Source organism: Arachis hypogaea, chromosome 9 (genome assembly GCF_003086295.3).
Source record: "Arachis hypogaea cultivar Tifrunner chromosome 9, arahy.Tifrunner.gnm2.J5K5, whole genome shotgun sequence".
NCBI lineage: Eukaryota > Viridiplantae > Streptophyta > Magnoliopsida > Fabales > Fabaceae > Arachis > Arachis hypogaea.
The window spans coordinates 51,620,214-51,637,621 of record NC_092044.1 but is presented as its reverse complement, the minus strand read 5'-3'; the positions used below and the strand labels follow the sequence as shown (position 1 = coordinate 51,637,621).

The 17,408-nt window shown below is 41.5% G+C and overlaps 1 non-coding gene across 1 annotated transcript; it reads left to right on the top strand.

Moving 5' to 3' along the window:
- The first annotated feature begins 16,494 nt into the window (after positions 1-16,494).
- LOC112713729 (small nucleolar RNA R71) lies at positions 16,495-16,598 on the top strand. Its single transcript, XR_003158699.1, has one exon. It is a non-coding gene; the product is annotated as a small nucleolar RNA R71 (small nucleolar RNA).
- The last annotated feature ends 810 nt before the right edge of the window (positions 16,599-17,408 follow it).

The following is a 17,408-nucleotide window of genomic DNA, read 5'->3' as shown; positions in this document are numbered from 1 at the left end:
TCTAAAAAATGCAGGAGGTCTACGTGGACGACATGCTAGTGAAGACGCAAAATGAAGAGATGTTACTATCCGATCTGACACAAGTATTCAATACCATATGACGACACGGCATGCGACTCAATCCCACGAAATGTACCTTCGCAGTGGAAGTTGGTAAATTCTTGGGTTTTATGATCACACAAAGAGGAATCGAAGTGAACCCGGACAAGTGTAGGACCGTACTCGACATGAAAATCCCGACTTGTATCAAAGAGGTACAGCAACTCAACGGGCGGTTGGCGGCCTTGTCAAGATTCCTGGCGGGATCAGCAATACGATCTCTCCCCTTCTACACCACTCTAAGGAAGGGAAAGGAGTTTGAATGGACAGTTGAATGTGAGCAAGCCTTCCAAGACTTCAAAAAATTTCTGGGACAACCACCTATATTAGGTCGGCCACGGGAAGGAGAACTACTCATCTTGTACCTCGCAGTAGGAAATCGGGCAATAGCCTCAACACTGGTCCGAAAAGACAACAGTGGGCAACAACCCATATACTTTATCAGCAAAGCATTACAAGGGTCCGAACAGAACTATCAGAAAATAGAAAAATTTGCTTATGCTCTCATAATAACATCTCGACGACTTCGTCCATACTTCCAGTCTCAAACCATTAAAGTTTGGACCAACCATCCCATAAAAGGAATCTTACAGAAAACAGACTTGGCAGGCAGAATCTTGCAATGGGCAGTCGAGTTGTCCGAATTTGACCTTCAATACGAAGCACGGACTGCCATCAAATCTCAATATCTGGCCGACTTCATTGCAGAATTTATGGACACACCGGAAATCCCCGTAGTTTGGAATCTATATGTGGATGGCTCCTCGAACAAAATGGGAAGTGGTGCAGGCATCATACTTGAAAGCGACCAGGGGACCCAAATTGAACTCTCCCTCAAATTCCGGTTCCCTGCCTCAAACTATCAAGCGGAGTATGAGGCACTATTAGCTGGTTTGAAGCTGGCTGGGGAGGTGGGAGCTCAAAAACTTATCATCTTCAGCGACTCACAAGTAGTCACTTCACAAATAACAGGAAGCTACCAAGCCAAAGATCCCACTATGAAAAAGTACTTGGACAAAACCAAGGAACAGCTCAGACAACTCGGAGAGTATGAGATCTGAAACATACCCCGAGAACAGAATGTCTGGGCCGATTCACTCTCAAAACTAGCCAGCTCCAAACCAGGAGTCAACAATAGAAGCCTTATCCAAGAAACTCTACAGAAGCTATCAATCTTAGACGAAGAAAAGGTCCTAGCCATAACAGGTCGCGATCAGCCGCATAATTAATTACCTCACGACAGAGGCCCTTCCTACAGATGAGAAAGAGGCAAAGAGGTTAAAACGGGAAGTACAATACTACACCATCATAAACAATACTTTATACAAAAGAGGAATTTCAACACCATTGCTAAAATGCGTGCCGACTTCCAACACTAAGGATATCCTAGAAGAAGTACACAGTGGCATTTATGGAAATCATCTCGGAGCGCAAGCACTAGCCAAAAAAGTACTTCCGTCAGGATTCTATTGGCCAACTCTACAAAAAGAGGCCACAGAATTCATAAAGACATGTTCGCCATGTCAAAAGCATGCCAACTTCCACACCGCTCCACCAGAGGAGCTCATCAGCGTAACCTCACCATGGCCATTTGCAAAATGGGGACTCGATCTCCTCGGACCTTTACCTCAAGGGTCAGGACAAGTAAAATTTCTCATAGTAGGAATAGACTACTTCACAAAATGGATCGAGGCAGAACCCCTAGCCAATGCCACAGCTCAAAGAAGTCAGAAATTCCTATATAGAAACATCGTCACAAGGTTCGGAGTCCCATACTCCATCACTACAGACAATGGTACCCAGTTTAGAGACACAGGCTTTAGAAAACTAGCGGCCGACCTAAATATAAAGCAACAATTCACCTCTGTTGAGCACCCCCAAGCCAATGGGCAAGCCGAAGCTGCTAACAAAGTTATATTAGCAGGGATAAAATAGAGATTACAGGATGCAAAGGGAGTCTGGGCTAAGGAACTCCCACAATTCCTATGGGCGTATCGAACGACTCCACATTCCACGACAAAGGAGTCACCCTTCTGATTAGCTTACGGAATGGAGGCAATGATCCCAGTGGAGGTTGAAGAAGGATCACCCAGAGTAGTTCATTTTAGCGAAAAAGTCAATTCCCAACATCAAAGGGAAGAGCTTGATTTACTTCCAGAAATCCGAGAGAAAGCTCGAATAAGGGAAGAGGCGTTGAAAAGACGAATGGCCTCCAGATATAACCGAAAAGTAATACAGCGGGCCTTTGTTGAAAACGACCTTATCCTAATCCGAAATGACATAGGAACAACTCGACCCGGAGAAGGAAAGCTGGCAGCAAACTGGAAATGACACTTCCGAGTCATAGAAGTATTGGGAAAGGGCTACTACAAACTTTCCAAACTCAACGGGCGAGAGCTTCCTAGATCATGGTACGTCTGCAACCTGAGAAGGTACTATATCTAGGGATGATAAAAGATCTTGGACGAAGCGCACTCTTTTTCCTGAAAAAGGTTTTTTAACGAAGCGCCCCGACAAGACTTACAAATCACCCGACTTAGGAAGTTAACTCCTCATGAATATTTGCATTCTTTTTTAATAAAATTTGTTCAGATTCTCTACAAATGATCAAGTCGTATTATTCTAAAAACATTCATCGCCCGATTATAAAGTTAGAGATTGACAAAAAGTGAAAACCAAATTCACTGTGCGATCACGACAAAAACAAGGACTAAAAATCCAAATTCTACAAAATTGGCAAAGATGAAAACAAGAATAATACAAGAAGTTATAGAAAGTGATCCACAGAAAGGACCTGACGAGGTCCTAATAAAGTGGATTGCTATGAAATAACTTAAAGGTTGGCCGACATGAAGAGTCGGACTAACCACAACAACCCAAGTTATAAGTAAAGCCCTGGAAAGAGGTCTGGCCAACCCTATAAAAGAGGATTACTATAACTTCGAAGAGCCCGATATGATGAAATCGGACTCCTACAAAAAGTTACAAAAAGATAGTCCCTGAAAGAGACCTAAAACAAGTTCCAAAAAAGAGGATTATCAAGTAACTCGACAAGGGCTCGACGTGACAGAGTCGGTCCGGAAAGATAAAGTTACAAAAAGATAGTCCCTGAAAGAGACCTAAAACAAGGTCCAAAAAAGAGGATTATCAAGTAACTCGACAAGGGCTCGACGTGACAAAGTCGGCCCGGAAAGATACAGTTACAAAAAGATAGTCCCTGAAAGAGACCTAAAACACAGTCCAAAAAAGAGGATTATCAAGTAACTCGACAAGGGCTCAACGTGACAAAGTCAACCCAAAAAGATAAAGTTACAAAAAGATGATACCTGAAAGAGACCTAAAATAGGGTAAAAAAAAGGATTATCAAGTAACTCGACAAGGGCTCGACGTGACAAAGTCGGTCCGGAAAAATAAAGCTACAGAAAAAACTCAAAAGAACTCGACATGACGAAGTCGGCACAAAAGAAAAATAGTTATCAAGTAATCTCTGAAAAGAGAATTGAACAAGGACCAGGTAGGAGAATTACAGAAAGGACTCATAAAAGCTCGACACGATGGCCACCCGAAAACCTCAAAAAGCAAATCCTAATGAGAGACATCAGAAAAGGTCAAACAGAAATGGATTGTTGAAGATAACTTCAGGACAAAGAAAGTAGACCAACACAGAAGGTGGATTCAGACTTAACAAGAAGTCGGGCTACAAACATAAAGCAAATAAAGGCCCAATCCAAACACAAGTCGCAATAACAAACTAAAGAAACCATCAAGTCTGGTGACTACATTGTTTAACGAAAATAAAGTTGCTAAAGCGAAAGCAACTGGAGAAGTACCCAAAGTCAGAAGCCGGCTTTACAAAATAAAAAGTTCAAAAGCCCACAGGCCGGGCTATACCAAAATATACCAAAGATAATTAAAGAGAATCCGGAGGTCCTCTACTAGTGGCATCAACATGAGGTGAAGGAGGACGAGTCTGGAGAGGCACCGCATCCACTGTCCCATCGCCTCAAGTCAAGATCTGACAATTAGGATCTGGCTCAACTACGGTCGAGGGGGCTGAAGAAACTGGCATAGTAGAAGCTTTAAGAGAAGGCGCAGGAGGAGGTTCAATGTCATAATCGGGATCATCTGGGACAATTTTGCCATCCTTTACTACGTTATCAAGACTAACGAGAGTCAAATCGGCATCAGGGGCAACAATCTGGAACTGCTCCATCAGGTTCTCATAGGCGGTAGTCACGCTACCCACAAGGTGACCCTGGAGCTCGGCATAATTAACCCGAGAAGTTTCCAAGTCATCTCAGAGATGCACCAACTCCCTATAAGCTGAGACATAGCTATCCTTGTGCTTCAATGCCATGTCCTCAGCCAACTTCAAGGAAGCCGCCAAGGCGATAGAGCTAGCCTTCTCACCCTCCAGTTCCTTTTCTACCTTCGCCAACTTCACCTCCAATTCCTCCTTCAGACCCTTGATCCAATCAAACTATGATTTAGCCTCTCCCATGAAAGACTTCGTAGCATGAATCGGGATACCCTGAACAGTTCGGAAAACAGCCGCACCCATATGTGCCATCTTCACACTGTTTCTGGTGACGAAGTCTAAATACTGAATAAGGGACACGTCATCCATAGAAAGCGCACCGTAAGGGGCAACTTGCTGGTCGACAAACTCAACAGCATCAAAATCCGGGGCATCCAGGTTAAATGGCTAATTTGTTTTCTGCTTTTTTGAGGAAGGAGCACCAGAAGCAGCAGTATAAGTTTGTGGAGGATCTACCAAGCAAACCCGACGAGTAGGGATCACCCTCCTCTGCCCAGGGGAACCTGGTACAGGCGGTTTCATGGTGGTTTGAGAAGATCCCTCCCCTGCTGCCTTGACTGAGATGTTTTGTGCAGCGGCTGCCTTCCTGGCTTTTTTGAAAGCCTTCATGGAGTCGTTATTTTTCGACATTTCTGAAAGATAGAAAAAACACAATCAGCAAATAAAAGTCATGTATCACAGGGATAAAATAGAATAAAATAGCATGTCAGTCAATACCCAACACTTTTCAGACCAAAGAGGGGTCCCCCAGAAATTTCTTAGTATCCAGATGCGAAGGCTCCCCCTAAATATCCTCCAATACGCTCACAAAGGCCTGTTAGACCCCGTCCAACATCTCTCAAGTATACCGAGACACTATGACATTATTTTGCCACTCAAGAGGAAAAGCAGGTTCATCATTTTCATCAAGAAAAAAGGGGCGAACCCCCTCGACAGCTCGTACTTTAAAGAAATAGTTTTTAAAATCCTTAAAGGACTCATCATACATGGCAATGACCTTGTGCCCTTGGGCAGATCAAAAGGAAACCCAAGAAGCTTTCTTTTTTAAAGAGGCCCCAAGCTTGGCCGAAACAAACAAATAGAGGAAAAGAGTTAGAGAAGGCTTGATGCCTAACTCTTGACACAGCAGCTGAAAATTTTTTATAAAACCCCACAAATTGGGATGAAGGTGGGATGGAGCAATGTTACAAGACCACAACAGGTTGGTCTCAAAAGCGGAAAAAGGAAAAGAATGTACAACATACTAAAGAAGTATTTATAAGCATAAAAGTAGGGACGCTCCCCCTCAACAGAAGTAGGAAAACAAACTCTCTCATTGGAATCAGGCACTACCAGCTCGTAATTCCCTTCCTGGGCACCACTACCATAGACCCTATGGTGTTTTCATAGCTCTCTACAGAAGTCGGAATCCACCACTGAAAGACATAGAAGAACCATGGAATCTACCCAATCGGCCATGCCCTCAGGGACTCGGGAAGACGTCTCAACAATATTCTTGCGAGAAGCCATAAGACCAACTAGTCCTACAATAAAGAAAAGAATATCGGATTACTAAAATACATCTTGGACAGCAGCAAAACAACTCAACCCAGTACATTATAAGCAACAAAAGGAGTCCCCAGGACTTATGTTGAAAATCCTGGGGCACCATTTGGGGGCAAGCCACAATACAAGAACCCAAGGAGATTTACAAGATTCACACCCCAGCAATAACGTTCCCCTTTCAAACCAGAAACAACAACCAAAGTAGAAATCATCAAAGAAAACATCGTCTTCACCAAAAGAGAAACTACCAACAAAACCTAAAACCACTAAAGGAACAACCTTTTTCAAGCAGCGGCAACATGTAAAACCCTAGAGACACTAAACGGAAGGGCGAAAAGAGGACCAGAACATGTACATCACAGCGGCAATCAAGCATGGCAATACGAAAAGATTCAGGCTTTCCAACATAGATACAGGCAAAATCGAAACTTTATGGAAGAATCACATTCAAAAGCAAATAAAAAAGCAGGGAAAAGAACCAACCTGAAGAAAAGAGGAAGCCCTAAAGAAGATGATCACACTCCAAAAACAAACACCAAATGATCGCCAAGCAAATGTCGCAGAAATGAGAAAATCACAAAACAAGAAAAGAGAGAAAGAAGGTTACGAATAAAAGAAACCGTTTTTTAGATATAAAGTTCAAAAACAAAGAGACCCAGAGAAAACAGAGCATCAAAAACTAATTAATGGGGCATTAAAAACCCTCGCATGTTCCCAACGCCAGGACGTTAATCCAAAGCGCGTGTTTTCAAAAGGAAGCGAAACGTTCTACATTCAAAAAAGGAACACCTACAAGGGCGAAATCGATAAAATGCTCGAGTTCGGCTTTACCTGAAGGTTCGAAATCCTAAAAACTAAGACTCTACCTCCAACTAAAGACCGAGCTCGAGCAGGGGCACTGTTCATACCCTGGGTCGAGCTCTCTAACCTGGGATGTTCTACAGACAAAGCGACAGACCTCTTTAAGGTCAGGAGGATCCGACCTCTTCTCAAAGAGGTCGGCCAAATCATAGGAAGGCTCAATAGAGGGCCCAAATGAAGGAACACGCCCCAAATCCTAAGGCAGCCCAAGCCTACAAAGAGAAGGGTGGTTCCTTTGAATATAAGATGACCTCAATTAAAGATAAGATAAAGATAAGATAAGATAACTAACTTATCTTATCTAAGAAGGTCACTCTATGCCATTATAAATACACTGGAGCATCAGAGTCCCTTGCAGGTACCCCCCAACCTCCGGGAATGAAGGATCAGCACCACCACTGTGTTCAACAAGTCGGACACAGCGGCTCCAGCCACCATCAATAGGTCAGATACAACAGCTCCGACCAAGTATCGAAGATCTCGTCCAAGATCGACCTACAGTTTCAGGTAACCCTTGGAACAATACCCTTACTAACTTAAGCATCAGAGTCCCTTGCAGGTACCACCACCGTGACAAAGGTTTAGCATCTCCACCAAGTCTAACAAGTCGGACACGTTAGCTCCGACCAGCGCAGAAGATCTCGTCCGAGATCGACCTACGGTTTCAGGTAACCCTCAAAACATTGGCGCCGTTGCCGGGAAACCTGGAAGTCATCCCATCATCATGGCAGACGATTATGACAACAACCACGATTCAGGTCTAGAAGATAGAACGCCGCACAAAAACGTAGACACTACACCAAAGGATACCCCGCAACCTAACAAAGACAAAGATTCACCAAACTTAGGAGCCCTTGAGGTGCTTCAAGATCCTTCAAAAAAATCGAGAAAGAAGCCTAACATCAGTGAGAAGCTGGGAAGGACCTATAGAGGGAGATAAGGCGACACTTGGAATTGAAGGACAAACTCCTAAAAGTCAAAGCCGATCTCAAGACCAAAGTGACTCGATCCACCCACGAAGACAGCTCTCGCAAGGACCAAGATCCATTTACCAAGGAGATTGATGTAGCATAACCTTGATGCTATGATTTTAGGAAATTGCACAATCGGCAAAATTCCTTCCGGCAAGTGCACCGGTTATCGTCAAGTAAAAACTCACAATAGAGTGAGGTCGAATCCCACAAGGATTGGTTGAATGAGCAATTCGGATTAGAAGTTTGTTCTAGTTGAGCGGAATCAAGATCTAGATGAGAATTGCGGAATATTAAATTGCATGAATTAAAGAGCTAGAAATTAAATTGCTGAAATTAAAAGGGATGGGGGTGATTGCATGAAATTAAATTGCAGAATGTAAAGAGAAAATGTAGATCAGAAATGGGGAAGTCATTGGGTTTCAGGAGATATTGAGATCTCCGAATCAAACATTTCTATCTCTTCCTCAACCAATGCATTCATTGAATTTTGCTTGGCAATCTTATATGATTGGATCCCAATTCCTTGGCTCACCAATTCTCTCTAAAAACAAACAAATTCCCAATCCCTTGGTTTAAATGTTCATAAGAAAAGATGATGCTCGATCACTGATTATACCACACAGCTTCATGAACCACAATTTGGTAGGATTACATGTCACAATATCCATCCAAACCCCAATCCAATTCACTGTGAGAAAGCTTCTCTAGCATGAATCCTCCATTCCTTTCCCAAGGTTCCGAAGGATTCCAATTATGGATAGTTTCTTTCCCAAGACAACTACCAAATGGAATTAGATCGAGAAGCTTTCTAACAAAATTCAAGAGAAAAGATTGAAGAAGAAGATAAAAGGTATTATTGATTCATTGAATTACAATAGAGCTCCCTAACCCAATGAAAGGGGTTTAGTGAGTCATAGCTCCGAATTCTATTACAAAAGTAAAAAAAATGCTAAAGTGTCAAAAAAAGTCCTAACTAACTCCAGTTCTATCCTATTTATACACTTTTTAAATTGAGCTTCTGTTGTGATTCTTGGGCTTTGAGGCCTTTCCCTGATTTCCCTTTTGCTTTGGGTTTATGATCCATAATACTGATGAGGCTATGATCCAACTCGGTAACATTCATTGAGCAAACTTAGTGATAAACAAGTAATGACACAAGACTCAACAAATTGAAGTTCCAGACTCATCAATTCTTCAGGCCCAATCCCATAAACTATGATATTCAATTGGGTTTCATACCATAATAGGTTTAAGTTAATATTTGTGTTCAAATGCTAACTTAAACCTCAATATAATTGGCCCAGAAACCCTTTCAAAGAGTGGCATTTAAGTTGAAGTTTAAGTTTCAGTTTAAGGCTAAACTGAAACTTAAACGTGGAATTGGAAGAAAACAACCCAGGAGGGTAATTACTCGAACACGTTTAAGCTTCAGTTTGAGGTCAAACTGAAGCTTAAACGTGGAAATGAAGATTGCAACCCTGGAGGCAATTCTTGGTCGAACACGTTTAAGCTCCAGTTTGAGGTCAAACTGGAGCTTAAACGTGGAAATGAGAAGGCAACCCTGGAGTAGCAAAAACGCCGAACACGTTTAACCTCCAGTTTGAGGTCAAACTGGAGGTTAAACGTGGGAATGAAGAAGGTAGCCCTGGAGTGTGAATGTCGAACACGTTTAAGCTTCAGTTTGAGGTCAAACTGGAGCTTAAACGTGAAAATGGCTTCCTGGTGCCTCATATAGTTCGAACACGTTTAACCTCCAGTTTGAGGTCAAACTGGAGGTTAAACGTGGAATCACTCCCTTGGTGCCATTCTCATTCTGGCGTTTAACCTTCAGTTTGAGGTTAAACTGGAGGTTAAACGCCAGTTTCCTCTTTTCTCAGCTTTCATGATTCTGGCGTTTAACCTTCAGTTTAACCTTAAACTGAAGGTTAAACGCCACTTTCAGCATTTGGTGCATTCCTTATTCTGGCGTTTAACTTCCAGTTTAAGGTTAAACTGGAGGTTAAACGCCACTTTCACATTGTACTCCACATGTGATCTTCAAGCTTCCTTTATAGATTTGGTTGCTTCCTTGCCTAGCCTCTTCTTCCCTGAAATCATCCACACAATTGCATCAAAGTATTGCAGATTTTCATGAGAATTCTTCCATTCATAGCATTCAAGTAATATAACTAAAAACTCATGGAATTTGCATCAAAATTACACTGTTTGGATGATTCATTACTTTGTTGTTCATTTAACCATTCTTGGTTACTTTAAGCTCAAGAAAATGCATAAAACAACTAAAACTAACAGAAAAATGCTAGTGAAACTAGCCTAAGATGCCTTGGCATCACAACACCAAACTTAATACTTGCTTGTCCCTAAGCAAGTCCTGAGTTAATTGAGAAAACAAGTATGAAACAAAAAGCAATTACATTGGCTATATTAGCAAGCATTTGAAGTTCATCAGAAGGGTTTTATGCAGAAAGTTGCAGTATCACTTTTTCATTCTTATCAGGTAGGATTATCACTTTTTCATTGCATCCATCAAACACTGCTATGGCCTCTTGTTATTCTTATGTCTTTGGCACATTTTCCTTTCTTTGTTTTTCTTTTTCTTAGAGCTCCTTTGCTCCTTGTTTGCTCAGTGTCATGTGTTGCACAAGCCTTTGGCATTTTCTTTTTCTTATCATTGCATTACACATATTCACTACAGGCATTTTTAGTTCACATTTCTTCTTGAGACATTGATGCCCAGCACCTCTTTGTGTGACTAAATGTTTTGTATTTAGGTTGCTCTTGATAATGGACTTTTGGTTGATAATCCCGGGTTAGTTAACCCAAGTTACCAAGTGTTGAAACACTCCTCAGAACCTATTCATCCAAGCATATCCTTAATACATAAATACCACAGGCATTTGTCTCAGAAGTTCAAACCATTGGTGCCTAGCTTATTTTCTCAATTTTTTTTTTGCTTTTTGGTTGCCCCTTTTCAGTGGCTTTTTCTTCTTCTTTTTCTTTCTTTTTCATGGCCAAAGACATTTATTCATCAAGATCCATAGACAATACTCAACTTCTACACAAAAATTGATAATTCTACACTCTATTTCCAGTGATCTGACTAAACAATCAAGCATGCATACCACCACTTAATTCTACTTGATTTGTCACTAATTGAGCCAAGTTACTTTTGTTCAAACTTTTCTTTTATTTTTGGAAACAGAACAAGCATGGCAAGCATTTGTTTAAGATGGTGAAGTTATATCCAAACATCTAGGCATTCACTTTATTCAAAGCAATAAACCAACACTCCTACAAAATGACTTAAAATGAAAGAAAGATTCAACAATTACAGTTTAAACCAGAACAAGCATGCTTTTGTTTGCCTTTTAAAGAATGGTCAAGGAACAACACCACCTTGTGAAATTTCTTATTTTCTCCTTGTTGCCAGGAAACAATTTGATTTCTCTTTCTTCTCCTAATTGTTGCTTCATGTTTTTTTTTTTTAAGCTCCTTGTTTCCTTTCCTGCAAAGAGTGATGAAGTTGCTTGCTTCTCAAGCACTTGAGTGGTTAGCTCAACTATGTATGGGCAAGTGTCTGAGTCTTAAGTTGGGGTGTGAACACCAAACTTAATCTCCTACTTACTCCTCTGCTCTTTGAATCCTTGAATTCTCCTTGGAATGAAGTTGCTGCTAAGGATTTTAAGTATTTCTATGATTGCTTAGAATGGTTATTCCTTTAATATAATTCAAAGGTTGTTGTGTTCAGTTGATCTTTATGGTGGAACACCAAACTTAGAGTTACACATTCCCCTTTGAATTATTGATCCACGAATTCATTGTTTGGTGTGAAACACCAAACTTAATTCTTTGCAATGCACAGAAACTACTTCACCTTTTTATTGAAACAAATAAAAGAAACAGCAAAAGAGTGTTACCTCAGGTTGGGTTGCCTCCCAACAAGCGCTCTTTTAACGTCATTAGCTTGACGGTCAGTTTCCTCAGTTGAGGTGATATTTAACCTTGTCCTTCTCCTCTACATCTCCCAAGTAATGTTTGAGTCTTTGACCATTCACAGTGAATGTTCTTTGTGACTTTTCTTCCATGATTTCTACTTGTCCATATTGGGAGACCTTGGTAACAAGGAATGGTCCAGACCACCTTGATTTTAGCTTCCCTGAAAATAGCTTCAGCCTAGAATTGTAGAGCAATACTTTTTGTCCCTCTTCAAATTTCCTTGGGGCTATGTTGCTGTCATGCTTCTTCTTTGCTCTTTCTTTGTAAATTTTGGCATTCTCATAAGCTTCAGCTCTGAATTCTTCCAACTCTTGAATTTGCAACATCCTTCTTTCTCCAGCAGCTTTGCTGTCCAAGTTTAAGAGTTTCAAGGCCCAGAATGCCTTGTGCTCCAACTCCAGTGGCAAATGGCAAGCCTTTCCATATACTAGTTGGTAAGGAGACATTCCAATTGGTGTTTTGAAAGCTGTCCTATATGCCCAAAGAGCATCATCTAGCTTAATCGACCAGTCCTTCCTTGAAGCTCCCACAGTCTTTTCCAAGATTCTTTTGAGTTCCCTATTAGATACTTCGGCTTGCCCACTTGTCTGTGGATGGTATGGTGTGGCTACCTTATGTTTGACTCCATATTTTAGAAGCAATGCCTCTAATGGTTTGTTGCAGAAGTGGCTTCCTCCATCACTGATGATTGCTCTTGGAACCCCAAAACGGCAAAAAATGTGTTTTCTGAGGAAGTTCATGACCACCTTATTATCATTGGTTGGAGTTGCTATTGCTTCGACCCATTTGGAGATATAGTCTACTGCCACAAGAATGTAATTATTTGAGTATGAGGTGGGAAAGGGTCCCATGAAATCTATCCCCCATACATCAAACAATTCAAGTTCCAGAATGAATTGTTGTGGCATTTCATTTCTTCTTGGCAGGTTCCCCTCCTTCTGGCATTCATGGCAGTGCTTCACTAGTTCCTTTGCATCTTTGAAGATCGTGGGCCAATAAAAACCACACTGCAACACCTTAGCTGCTGTTCTTTCTCCTGCAAAATGTCCTCCATAAGTGGAGCCATGGCAGTCCCATAAGACTTCCCTTCCTTCTTCCTCTGATATGCATCTTCTTAGTATGCCATCCGAACATTTTTTGAACAAGTATGGTTCGTCCCAGATGAAGTATTTGGCATCATTTACCAATTTCTTCCTTTGATGCTTGTTAAATTCCAACGGCAAACTCCCAGTGGCTTTGAGGTTTTCTATATCTGCAAACCAGGGTGCTTTGTGAATTACCATGAGTTGTTCATCAGGAAAGCACTCATTTATATGTGTGCTTTGTGTGCTTCCTTCTTCACATGGTATCCTTGATAAATGGTCTGCTACCTTGTTCTCTACACCCTTCTTGTCTTTGATTTCAATGTCAAATTCCTGCAACAAAAGAACCCATCTAATAAGTCTTGGTTTGGATTCTTGTTTTGCAAGTAAGTATTTTAAAGCTGAATGATCAGTGAAGACAATGACTTTAGACCCAATGAGATATGATCTAAATTTGTCAAATGCAAAGACTATTGCCAATAGTTCTTTTTCAGTGGTTGTGTAATTCTTTTGGTTATCATTCAAGACCTTACTGGCATAATAAATCACATGTACCAAATTGTCTTTCCTTTGTCCTAACACTGCCCCAATAGCAAGGTCTGATGCATCACACATCAGTTCAAAAGGTAAGCTCCAATCAGGTGGGGCAATGATAGGTGCAGAGGAAAGTTTTTGCTTCAACAGTTCATAGGCTAGCATGCAATTTTTATCAAATACAAAAGGTGTATCAGAGACAAGCAAGTTACTCAAGGGTTTGGCTATTTTAGAAAAGTCTCTAATAAACCTTCTGTAAAAGCCAGCGTGTCCCAAAAAACTCCTAACTGCCTTGACATTACTTGGTGGAGGTAGTTTTTCAATGAGTTCCACCTTAGCTTTGTCCACCTCAATGCCTCTATTGGACACTTTATGGCCAAGGACTATTCCTTCTGTGACCATGAAATGACACTTTTCCCAGTTTAATACTAGGTTGGTCTCTTGGCATCTCTTAAGCACCAAGGCAAGGTGGTGTAGGCAGCTAGGAAAAGAATTTCCAAACACAGAAAAATCATCCATGAAAACTTCAATAAACTTTTCGATCATGTCCGAAAAGATGGACAGCATGCACCTTTGGAAAGTTGCAGGTGCATTGCACAATCCAAAGGGCATGCGTCTATATGCAAAAACCCCATATGGACAAACAAATGATGTTTTCTCTTGATCTCTTGGATCAACTACTATCTGATTATAGCCTGAGTATCCATCCAGAAAGCAATAATAAGCATGTCCTGCAAGCCTTTCAAGCATCTGATCCATGAATGGGAGTGGAAAATGATCTTTTCTGGTGGCTTCATTGAGCTTCCTATAGTCTATGCACATCCTCCACCCAGTGACAGTTCTTGTGGGTATGAGTTCATTCCTCTCATTTGGCACCACAGTTATGCCACCTTTCTTGGGAACTACATGGATGGGACTAACCCATGGGCTGTCAGAAATGGGGTAGATTACCCCTGCCTGCCATAACTTCATGACCTCCTTTTGTACCACTTCTTTCATGACGGGATTCAATCTTCTCTGAGCTTGAATGGACGGTCTAGCATCCTCTACTAACAAGATTTTATGCATGCATATGGATGAACTTATCCCCTTCAAATCAGCTAGGGTCCATCCAATGGCATCTTGATGAGTTTGTAGCACCTTGATCAATTCTTCTTCCTGTTCTTGGCTCAGGGTAGAGCTAATGATAACAGGATGGCTCTCATCACTTCCCAAGTATGCATACTTGAGATTAGGGGGCAATGCTTTGAGCTCAGGTTTTGGTGCTTCCTTTTCTTCTTTCACTTTCTCTGGCATGCTTGGCATGGTTGTTTCGGCAGCCTTGATGTCACTAACTTCAATATCCTTGGTGAACTCCTCCTCTGCCACTTCCCTTGTGGTTTCCTCAAAGGTTTCTTGTATTGCAATGTCCACTACATCCACCCTCATGCATTCCTTTAGTGATTCTGATGGATAGCTCATTGCCTTGAATACGTTAAACACCAATTTCTCATCATGTAGTCTAAGAGTGAGTTCACCCTTTTGGACATCTATGATGGCTCCAGCAGTAGCCAGGAATGGTCTTCCCAGAATTATCGAAGCTTTAGCTTCTTCCTCCATATCTAACACCACAAAGTCAGCAGGAAATATAAAATCTCCCACTTTCACCAACAAATCCTCAACTATCCCATGAGGGAATTTAAAATTTTGATCTGCCAATTGGAGGGCCATTCTTGTTGGTTTGGCTTCTTCAATCTTCATTCTTCTCATCATGGTTAGAGACATCAAATTGATACTGGCCCCTAAGTCACACAAGGCCTTCTCCACCATGACTTCTCCTATGATGCAGGGGATTTGGAAACTGCCTGGATCCTTCAATTTCTGAGGCAGTTTGTGTTGAATGATGGCACTGCATTCTTCAGTTAACAACACAGTTTCCTCATTTCTCCAGCTCCTCTTCTTGGTCATTAATTCCTTCAAGAATTTTGCATAGAGTGGCATTTGCTCTATTGCCTCAGCAAAAGGAATGTTGATTTGAAGCTTCTTGAAAATCTCCAAGAATCTGGAGAATTGGCCATCCTTTTCACTTTTCATCAAACGCTGAGGATATGGTACTTTGGGTGTATAAGGCTTCAGGACCTTTTTTTCTTTTTCTTTTGTTGCAGATGGTATAAAAGATTGTCCCTGTTCCTTGTCTCCCACATCTTCCTTTGCTTCATCCTCTGTGGTTTCCTTTGAGATCTCCCTTAGCTTCTTTCCACTTCTGAGTGTTATGGCTTTACATTCTTCCCTTGCAATAGCCTTGGCAGCATGAGAAATGCTTGGCCCAGGGGTTTGCTTAGACAAATACACAATTTGATTTTCTAGCTTCTGGATGGCAGCTCCTTGGTTTTGCAAGTTAGAATTTACTTCTTCCTTAAAAGCTTTCAAATCGGTTATGTCTTGACTCATGGTTGCAAGCATTCCTTCTATCCTGTTTAATTGATCTTGAAATTGTTGGTTCGGATTAGGTTGGGCAGGTTGGTTATTTAGGCCATGATATGGTGGTTGGGAGTAAGTGTTTTGTGTGGCTTGGTATGATCTTTGGTTGGAGTTTTGGTATGTGGAATTGTTATGTTGGTTGTGGTTGTAAGGTTTGTGGTTTTGTGGTTGGCTTTGCTGGTTTCCCCACCCAAAGTTTGGGTGGTTTTTCCATCCTGGGTTGTAAGTGTTGGAATGTGGATCATATGGTTGCCTTTGTTGATTTCCCACATAGTTGGCCTCTTCCCAATCACCTCCTTCAGTGCTTACTTCCTCTTGATCTTGTGTGTGTAGTGCAGCCACTTGCTTTGTGTCTAATTTCCTGGTGAGCTCTGCTAGTTGCTTGGCAAACACCTTGTTTTGGGCTAGAATTGTATCCACATGGTTCAGCTCCATCACTCTCTTAGTGTTGTGCCTCTCTGAAGCAAAGTAGTACTCATTCTCAGCCACTGTCTCAATCACTTCAATGGCTTCTTCCACAGTCTTTTTCCTGTTCAATGAACCTCCGGATGAATGGTCTACAGCCTTCCTTGATTCATAAGAAAGTCCATCATAGAAAATATGCAATTGCACCCAGTCAGGGAACATGTTTGGTGGGCATTTCCTTGTCAACTCTTTGAACCTCTCCCATGCCTCGTAGAGAGTCTCACCATCCTGTTGTCTAAAAGTCTGAACCTCAGATCGAAGCCTATTGACCTTTTGTGGGGGGTAGAAACGTGCCAGAAACTTGCTCTCCACCTCATCCCGGGTTGTTAGGCTGTCCCTTGGGAATGATTCCAGCCACTTAGCTGCCTTGTCCCTAAGTGAAAATGGGAACAAGAGCAGTTTGTAGGCATCTTCCTGGACTCCATTGGACTTCACTGTGTCACAAATTCTCAAGAATTTGGTGAGATGTTGATTTGGATCTTCATTAGCACTCCCACCAAATGAACAATGGTTCTCCACCAGTGATATTAGCTGTGGTTTGAGTTCAAAATTGTTGGCCTGAATGGGTGGTTTCTGAATGCTACTACCACAATTACCAGAGGTTGGGTTTATGTATGAACCAAGAACCCTTCTCTCAGGAATGGCATTGTTTCCATCATCCCTCTCATGGTTGTGAACTTCTCTATCCATGTTGAGATCTAGAGCTTCCTCAAAGTTGTCCTCAGATTCTCCTTCAGATTCTTCTTCTCCCAGTACCCTCTTCCTTCTTGCTTCCCTTCTAAGTCTATGAAGGGTCCTCTCTGGTTCGGTATATGGAGGGGTTGATGCCTCTCCTCTCCTACCTGTCATACAAGAACACACCACAAGCAACAACCAAGTGGAATACTCTTGGTTAATGGAAGAGTATGGTTAGAGCAGTTGAGGAATTAATTCAAATAGTTAGTGGGTCAGTGAGTTAGTTGCTAGAAATGAAAGGCATAAGAAAGAAAAAGCAAATAACAGAGTGCAAAAATTAAAATTCAACAAGTAACTTGAACTAAATTAACAAAACAAAACAAAATTGCTCAATCTAGT